The following is a 7,500-nucleotide window of genomic DNA, read 5'->3' as shown; positions in this document are numbered from 1 at the left end:
GAGCTGCTGAATTTTTGGAGGCAGTTTTTTTTTTATAGAAGCGCTTAAGAACCGTAGCAGCTTGGAGAGGAGGACGAGGACGAGGAGGAATCTATATATAGACCAAATCCACACAGTACATCCAAAAACCAAGACTTAAACACGCTCGCTATCTGCGAACAGATGACTGACTGCCAACACAAACACAATCCGGACCACGCTCCAGCAGGACGAGGTGAGGACGCAAGAACGAGAGATTTTCGGGTTATTTTATACGACAATCGCAGAGGAGGAGACGGAGAGGATGGAAGATGGAGGATGCTTCCATTCATCTGTAGCTTCCATTCACCCGTTTTTAATCAGTGGGATTAACGCCTGATGAAGTGAGCTGCGTAAAAGTGTCTTGCTAAAAGCTTTTCTACAGGAAGCAGGAGAAACTGCTGAAATGTCCGTCATGTCCACACGTACATGAGTCGGGGGTCTGCTACAGAATAAGATTTGGCAGAGACTTTGAGATCTGATCCGTAGTAGCGGGCGATTTGGGTCACATGACACGTTAGCTGGGTTTTGCTAAATCTTGTATGACACTGATGTTGGACACGGAAGAGCACATATACAGATGGAGAGAGAGAGAGAGACAGAGAGACAGACAGAGATATGGACAGAGAGAGAGAGAGAGAGTGACAGAGAGAGCAAGAGAGAGACAGAGAGAGAGCGAGAGAGAGACTGAGACAGGGTAATTCACTTCAGCGAGCACTAAGACCCATGCTCTTCTTTTCTTATTTACCTTTTGGGGAAGACCGGATGAATGGAGGGATGGATGGATGACTGGATAGAGAAATGGATGGATAGTCAGCTGGATAGCCAGGAGAGTGGATGGAGGAGTGGACGGATAGATAGAAAGACAGACGGACGGACAACGGCACCAGAATGGAGTACAGAGGATCGTCAGTGTGGAGGAGAGGAAACTCCTGACTAAAAGACATAATCACACAGGCACAGCGTGTTCTCTTCCTCAGGGGGATAAATCACTGTGCACACTTAACTCTGAAGCTCTTTACCATCACACACACACACACACACACACACACACACACACACACACACACACACACAACAAAAACAAAGTGAAAACACGCTCAACAGCTGCTTGTTTTTCAGAGCAGCAGGAGGTCGAGCAGATTCTCAGAGAAATGCGATGAGCTTAAATGAGCAGTGGGTAAGAAGTCTGTAAAGAACAACAGCCGGTTTCCCGACAACAGCTCAGCACCAAGATCATCCAGAGCATCGACTCTGTCAGTTAGACAGATCTTAGCGTTGATGGGATTCTCTTGAAGCTAACACTTCAGTACGGTCGCACCTTGTCGCCGGTTAAAAACTTCACAGACGTCGTTTTCTGCCAAAAAATGACGGGCGTTCGCTAGATTAGCTAACAGTTATAGCAAGAAAACACAAAAGGACTGATGTTACTTTGAGGTTTAACGTCCGGGACTTGTCTTTATCGACAGAGCAACACTTTCCAGCCGTTTCCTACGTTCAGATAGTGTCCGAACCAGTACAAATTTAAGAACCGCCCACTTTTGTTCTACGGAGAAACCTCATTGGTGTAAACGCGTGATATGATAAAAAAGAAAAAGAAAAAAAAAAAAGATATACAAACTCCACCATGTTCAGAACTTGATCTCAGGGAAGTTTACTGAGATCATTGACTGCTTTGGATTCAAGGCTATGCAGTTAGCCACATCATCATCATCATCATCATCGCTTGAAGATTCGTGTTTCATAAAGCGTCAAACGTCCGTGTGTATGATGTTTTCTCCTCTTCGTCATATCTTAAGAGAGTTCTGGTCTCCAACTGCGTGACATTCCTGTCGGACATGAACGTTTTAGTTTAGCGCTGTAATAACACACACGCTAAAATTATAGAGATGCTAGCTGACGAGATAACTGCTGTGTACACGCGCACACACACACACACACCAGTGAGAGGCGCAGTGCTGTGTTAATTAAAGCTCAGTTAAATCACAGAGCAGAGCAACTGCACACACACTGATTTCTCAGACATGAGAAAAAAAATCTTCCACTTAAATCCTCTGCAACACATTTTATATAATGCGTGTTTTTTTTTTCGATCACAAAAATAAATAAATAAATAAAACGGATGAGGGCCGGGCAATATGACGGTAGAAATATCGTGATCGTGAAAATCGTCAGGGTTTTCGGTAGAAGTTGAAAAATGACTGCACTAACATCGCTAAAATGTTTATTCATGAATCTTTAAAGTTCTGAACTGTCAGGATTTTGTACCGAATCTCTGTCAGTGAGAAACGTTTACATTCCGTACGGCATCTGTGAATTTTTCACCGAATCTTTGCTTTAGTAAATTGTTAGCGTTTTGTATTGACACAGCGTCCGTTATTACATCATCTCCCCGTCTCTAGTCTGGTCGGTGAGGTATAACGGAAACAAAACCACGAGTCTAGCAGCACATTCACGCTGTTGTGTGTATAGAGATCTCACCGTTTGTTCATCCCGAGAGCGTAAACATGCAAGATTTCAGAATCCGCCCCGTATCCAGCCGACATTTTTCGCATACGAAGCTTTAAATGGAAACGCTTGCCGTTGCCGCGACGTGATAAAGATCAGCACCGCGGTGGAATTTGACGGGAACAAGAGCGGCGCTCGCATTTGGGATGAGTGGGTTTAGTGACTGAGCTTGTCCTCAGCCCTGGTACAATGGGGATTAGGACAGTCAGCAGTATTGATGAAGGCTTGTGGTCCGTCACATTCCTCACACTTCCAGCCAGCTGTCTCTCTTTTCTGTTGGGTTTCTTTTCAAAGGTTTAGCAAAGAGACTGCGAAATGTTCTGATTTGACACGCGGCCGTGTCACGCAACAGGACGATTTCATCAGCAAAGTTACATTCACTCGGTCCTAAAGAAACCTACAGTAGAAACTCATGGGGCTACATGGAGCTCTGCAGAGACGAGCTAGCAGCGTTTATATATAGCGACGTGGCTAACACGACACTTTAATTTGGATGGAATCTTCAAAAATTACTAACCACGCAGACACTTTGAGCCAGGAACACCATTCAAAATCTAACCAATCAGAGAGGAGGCATGGAATTAAACCCAACTCTTTCCATTTCTCCTTTTAATTCAGCTTTTTAAATACATGCGTTAAAAAAAATCAGAAGCGCAAAAGACACACGGCTGAGATTGAAGCTAAAGTTGTCATTAAATATGTCTCTGCCACCATAAACGTAGCTGCTATTAAACTCATGGCTGCCAATAACATGTACTGTATGTTCTGTTAAATACATATCTACATATCCAAACTTTAGCTGGCACTGAAATTAAAGCAAGTGGGATTTAGAAGACGAAAGGAGTTTCACACTCATGTCTTCTCGGGGAGTTTTCCTTGTCGCCGTTACCGCTGACTTGTTCCTCATGTGCTGTATATAGATAATGTTTAGTTTAATTAAGTGACATAGACGCAAGCTGAGGCTGTTGGAATGAAAACGACATGACTTACTGATCCTGTCCTCTACATACTGTACGTTTGTGATGCTTTTTTTAAGACCATCATCCTCACTGGTGGAGCTGAGTGAACGTTTCCAGCTGCGTCGCCTTCACGCTCACGATTCCTTTACGTTTGGTGAATAGAATAAAATTCGGAGCAGTTATAAATAGAAGCGATCGAGCTGACTTGTCTTTGCGTGAGAACGTTGACATTTGGATGCGATTGCACCTATTGATCATCGCAAAGCCCTGAGCAGTGCAGTCTGATTCAGACCTCCATCTCATCTACATCGCAACTGCAACAGGATTCAATACAGGCTTGTATTAAACGCATTTTTCCCCTCCCCCGTCAACAAGTCCATTATTATTTACTCACGATCTTCTGAGAGAACTTTAGTTGAAATAAATTAATTCCAGTAAAACCTTTGAAATATTTCTCGACACCCTCCCTCTCGTTTAGGACAATATCAGCACTGAGTCTTTACCTGGACTGCTTGATAAGATTAGAAGACACAGATTTCTTCAGCACACAACCTCACCACGTCCGGCTTAGATTTCTCTCTGATTCTTTTTCAGAACCCGCTTCACATAATTCTCATTCTGTGGCATCAGCGAACCAGAGTGTTCTCATTCTGTGGTTCAGAACCCTAACGCTACGTACACGGTTTACGTGCTGTTATAAAAGCAACAACCGAACAACGTACTGAACACGAGCTAGTTTAGTAACTTCAGTATTAGTCCCTTCATTAATTAGCTACTTAATGCTAGTGCAACATCCAGATTTGTCACAGAATAGAAGCAAGTGACAAAATAATGATGCAAGACGTGTGTTATCTATTTCCACACTGTCAGGTTTTACAGAAAATGTCTGTAAGCGACCTAGCGTCAGGGCGCTCGTCTTGTTAACGTTCATGTCTGTTTTCTGAATGTATATCATGATGAGATAAGACTGTGGACCAATCCAAATGATTTTTTTTGTAAACGATTTAAATAACGACAGCTCAAGGAGAAAGTAAGTAGGAAATAAAGGACCCATTCCAAGCACCAGTTCCAGTCTGGGTAAGAAAGTGACGTTACGGCCTTTTATTTAGAAACCTTCTGATGGACAAACAGAGCGACACATAGCTGGACACACAGCTTTCACAAATATGACATGAAGGTGAACGTGAAGGAAACCTGAGGACAACCTGCTGTGCATCAGCACCAGAAATCGAGCACTAGCCTGAATTTAACATGCTTCTATATTCCAAATTTTTACTCCTGAACACATGATTTGTACAGAAACACTTTCTGAATGGCTTTGTAGGTTTAAGACAGATATTTATTTGTATTATTTATTTATTTATTTTTAAGCTAGCTTGAAATCAGAAAGCTAAATCAGGACACATAGGGAACACACACATACATACACTTACGTATATACACACACACACACACACACACACTAAGGGGACAACAAACCGTGTTGCGCATTTATCTCAAAATAATAATAAACCCATAACCCCACGTTGTTTTTAACACAAACGGTTATTAAGTGATAAAAATTAAACGAAATTTAAAAAAGAATAACAAGCCATCGAATAAATACATGGAGTCTGCTGTGTGTGTGTATGTGTGTGTTATGGATGTGCTCATGAAGACAAAAGACAAACCCAGCATGGTGAGGTGGCCGCTTAATCAAGACCTGGGCTCGGTCTCAAACGGCTACCTGTTCCCTATATAGGCGCCCTATATACCAGCCGTTTAACCCGTTTCTAGAAGGCACGTAGCGCCCTATATGGTCAATAACATTGTCGTTTGTGATCCAACCGCCGCGCTTTAACAGATAGTGATGTAGCAGTTTATTATTTTCTGTAACCGTTATTATTTAAAAAAAAAACACCGTTAGATTTTAAAAATTAGCCATCTTGCTAACGTAAAGGTTTATTAGCCGTCTGTCACAATGACGGTAATAAACAACACTCACCTTCGATGATAATCTTCGTTTCTTTTGGTCAGGCGATGAAGTCGTCTGTTTTTTGTGTTTATCGAAATGAATTTTAAAAGGTAAAAAATAAATACAATAAAATAATAACAAACAAACAGCGTTTCCTCCGGATTACATACGCGGTGTTTATTTTAGTAATAAAATCCTCCGGTGTCGGTGTTTATCGTTAAATCCGCATCCTTGAGCCGTTTTTTTTCCTCCTCTTTTCCGCGCCAGGTTACGGAACATAAAATCGATTCCTTCACGTGAATATAACGGACGCGCGCGTGGGTGGGTGTGGAACCGGAGAAAAAAAAGAAAAAAAAAAGATCGAGAATTTTTTTTTTCTTCTTTTTTTTTTTTTTTAAATCAGCATCACTTCATCGCGTCGCTGGTTCGTCTCGCGCGCACGCGTTCCCGTTCCCGGTAAGAAGAAAGAATGAATGAACGGGTGCACGCGCCGTGGGGAGGAGGATGAGGGTGTAGGTGGGGGGAGGGGTGTTGTGTGGGGAGGGTGTGTGGGTGTGTGCGAGTCATTCGATCGATTTTATCCAAAGAAAATAAACCCTAATGAGGTTTGATGACTGTTTTATTTTATGTTACAAAATCTAAGGCTTTCCATGAGGTTGTCACTATCATGAGGTAAAGGTGCGTTCACACTAGCCAGCGACAGAGCGGCATTAATTTTCTGCATGTATAATGCAACACAAGTGCTAATGATCGAACTAATGATCTGGACATTACACAATCTGGATTCGACACGACAAATCCAGACGATTCGCTGGAACGATTCTTCGGGTCGTTCGTACGCCACGCTGTCCAACTTTCTCGCTCAATTGTCATCATCCTCGATCATTTCCTGTGTACTGCTTGACTTGATAAAACCCATGTTTTCATCTTGACCTGTCAACACAACCTGTCATTCATTATGAAGAAAAACAGTTGCAAAGGAAGCAACAGAGAAGCAACAGAGATCGTCGATGCCACCAGAGAGAGTTTACCGCTAGTACAGTTACTTTGCGCTGCTAATATCCTAATAGTGAAGGCTAAAGCTCGCCATGTAACAAGTTAATCAAACAATTTTCACACAGATTATTGTTTTATTCGGTTTTTGTTTTAATACTGAAGGAGATAAAGAGATGTGTGCACGGCGAGAGCATCAACATGAACAATAGTTTGCTAACAAACGTCTTGGTGTTGATGAGAGTAGGACATTTTATCAACTGACTGAGAAGGAATTCCTAGTTGAAGGGGCATTTTCTTTGGTTTTGACACGTCTTGTGCTTCGATCAAACCCGGCGTAAGTATTTGTGTTGAACTGCTACGTCACCGCACCTCTGCTCAGTGTGAGCGTACCGATTCATATGCAGGGTTGCCATGTAAGAAACTAGATTAAATCAAATGGTTTGTATTGTTTATTACTGTCAAAAATACACACGGCAGGGTTTAGAGTGTGTGGAAGCACCGAAAATACCGCAAATCACCAGACAGGCAGGGGAGGGGGAGGGGGGGCTGGGGACCATCTGTCTCCCCATACAGGACAGCTGGATGACACCAACACTCAATCAGGCACACACACACACACATTTACATACATTATAGTGTAGTCTGCATCTTACACCACAGAGGGTGTGACTTTGAATCCATATATGGAAATGGGAATGTTCAATTTAATCAATCTATCAGTCACAGCAATTGTAGATTGAACAAGGCATGTCCTCTGTGTCTGTCATTCCCAGCGAAGGAAAGGCGTGGCCTTTGTGTATGTCAGATCCAGTGAAGGAGGCGTGGCCTTTGTGTATGTCAGGTCCAGTGAAATAGGCATGGTCTTTGTGTATGTCAGGTCCAGTGAAGGAGACGTGGTCTTTGTGTATGTCAGGTCCAGTGAAGGAGACGTGGTCTTTGTGTATGTCAGGTCCATTGAAGTAGGCGTGGTCTTTGTGTATGTCAGGTCCAGTGAAGGAGACGTGGTCTTTGTGTATGTCAGGTCCAGTGAAGTAGGCGTGGTCTTTGTGTATGTCAGGTCCAGTG

The 7,500-nt window shown here is 42.8% G+C and overlaps 3 protein-coding genes across 8 annotated transcripts in view; 1 reads left to right on the top strand and 2 right to left on the bottom strand.

Moving 5' to 3' along the window:
- LOC113650967 (spectrin beta chain, non-erythrocytic 1) overlaps positions 1-5,830 on the bottom strand; it is a 56,019-nt gene extending 50,189 nt beyond the window's left edge. Inside the window, exon 1 of one of the 3 annotated variants that reach the window (XM_047809344.1) lies at positions 5,470-5,830. The gene's annotated coding sequence lies outside the window, so the exon portion shown is untranslated. Of the gene's footprint in view, positions 1-3,988; positions 4,127-5,469 lie in introns of those variants that run through there. The other 2 variants (XM_047809347.1, XM_047809345.1) reach the window with 2 other exon arrangements.
- Positions 1-7,500, top strand: part of LOC113636638 (WD repeat-containing protein 87-like) — an 873,260-nt gene that overhangs the window by 286,508 nt on the left and 579,252 nt on the right. The gene's annotated exons all lie outside the window — the stretch shown is intronic.
- Positions 1-7,500, bottom strand: part of LOC113650946 (kinectin-like) — a 683,852-nt gene that overhangs the window by 251,100 nt on the left and 425,252 nt on the right. The window lies entirely within an intron of this gene.

The sequence above is a fragment of the Tachysurus fulvidraco genome, chromosome 26 (assembly GCF_022655615.1).
Source record: "Tachysurus fulvidraco isolate hzauxx_2018 chromosome 26, HZAU_PFXX_2.0, whole genome shotgun sequence".
Taxonomy (NCBI): Eukaryota; Metazoa; Chordata; class Actinopteri; order Siluriformes; family Bagridae; genus Tachysurus; species Tachysurus fulvidraco.
This window is presented reverse-complemented; position numbering and strand designations above follow the sequence as displayed.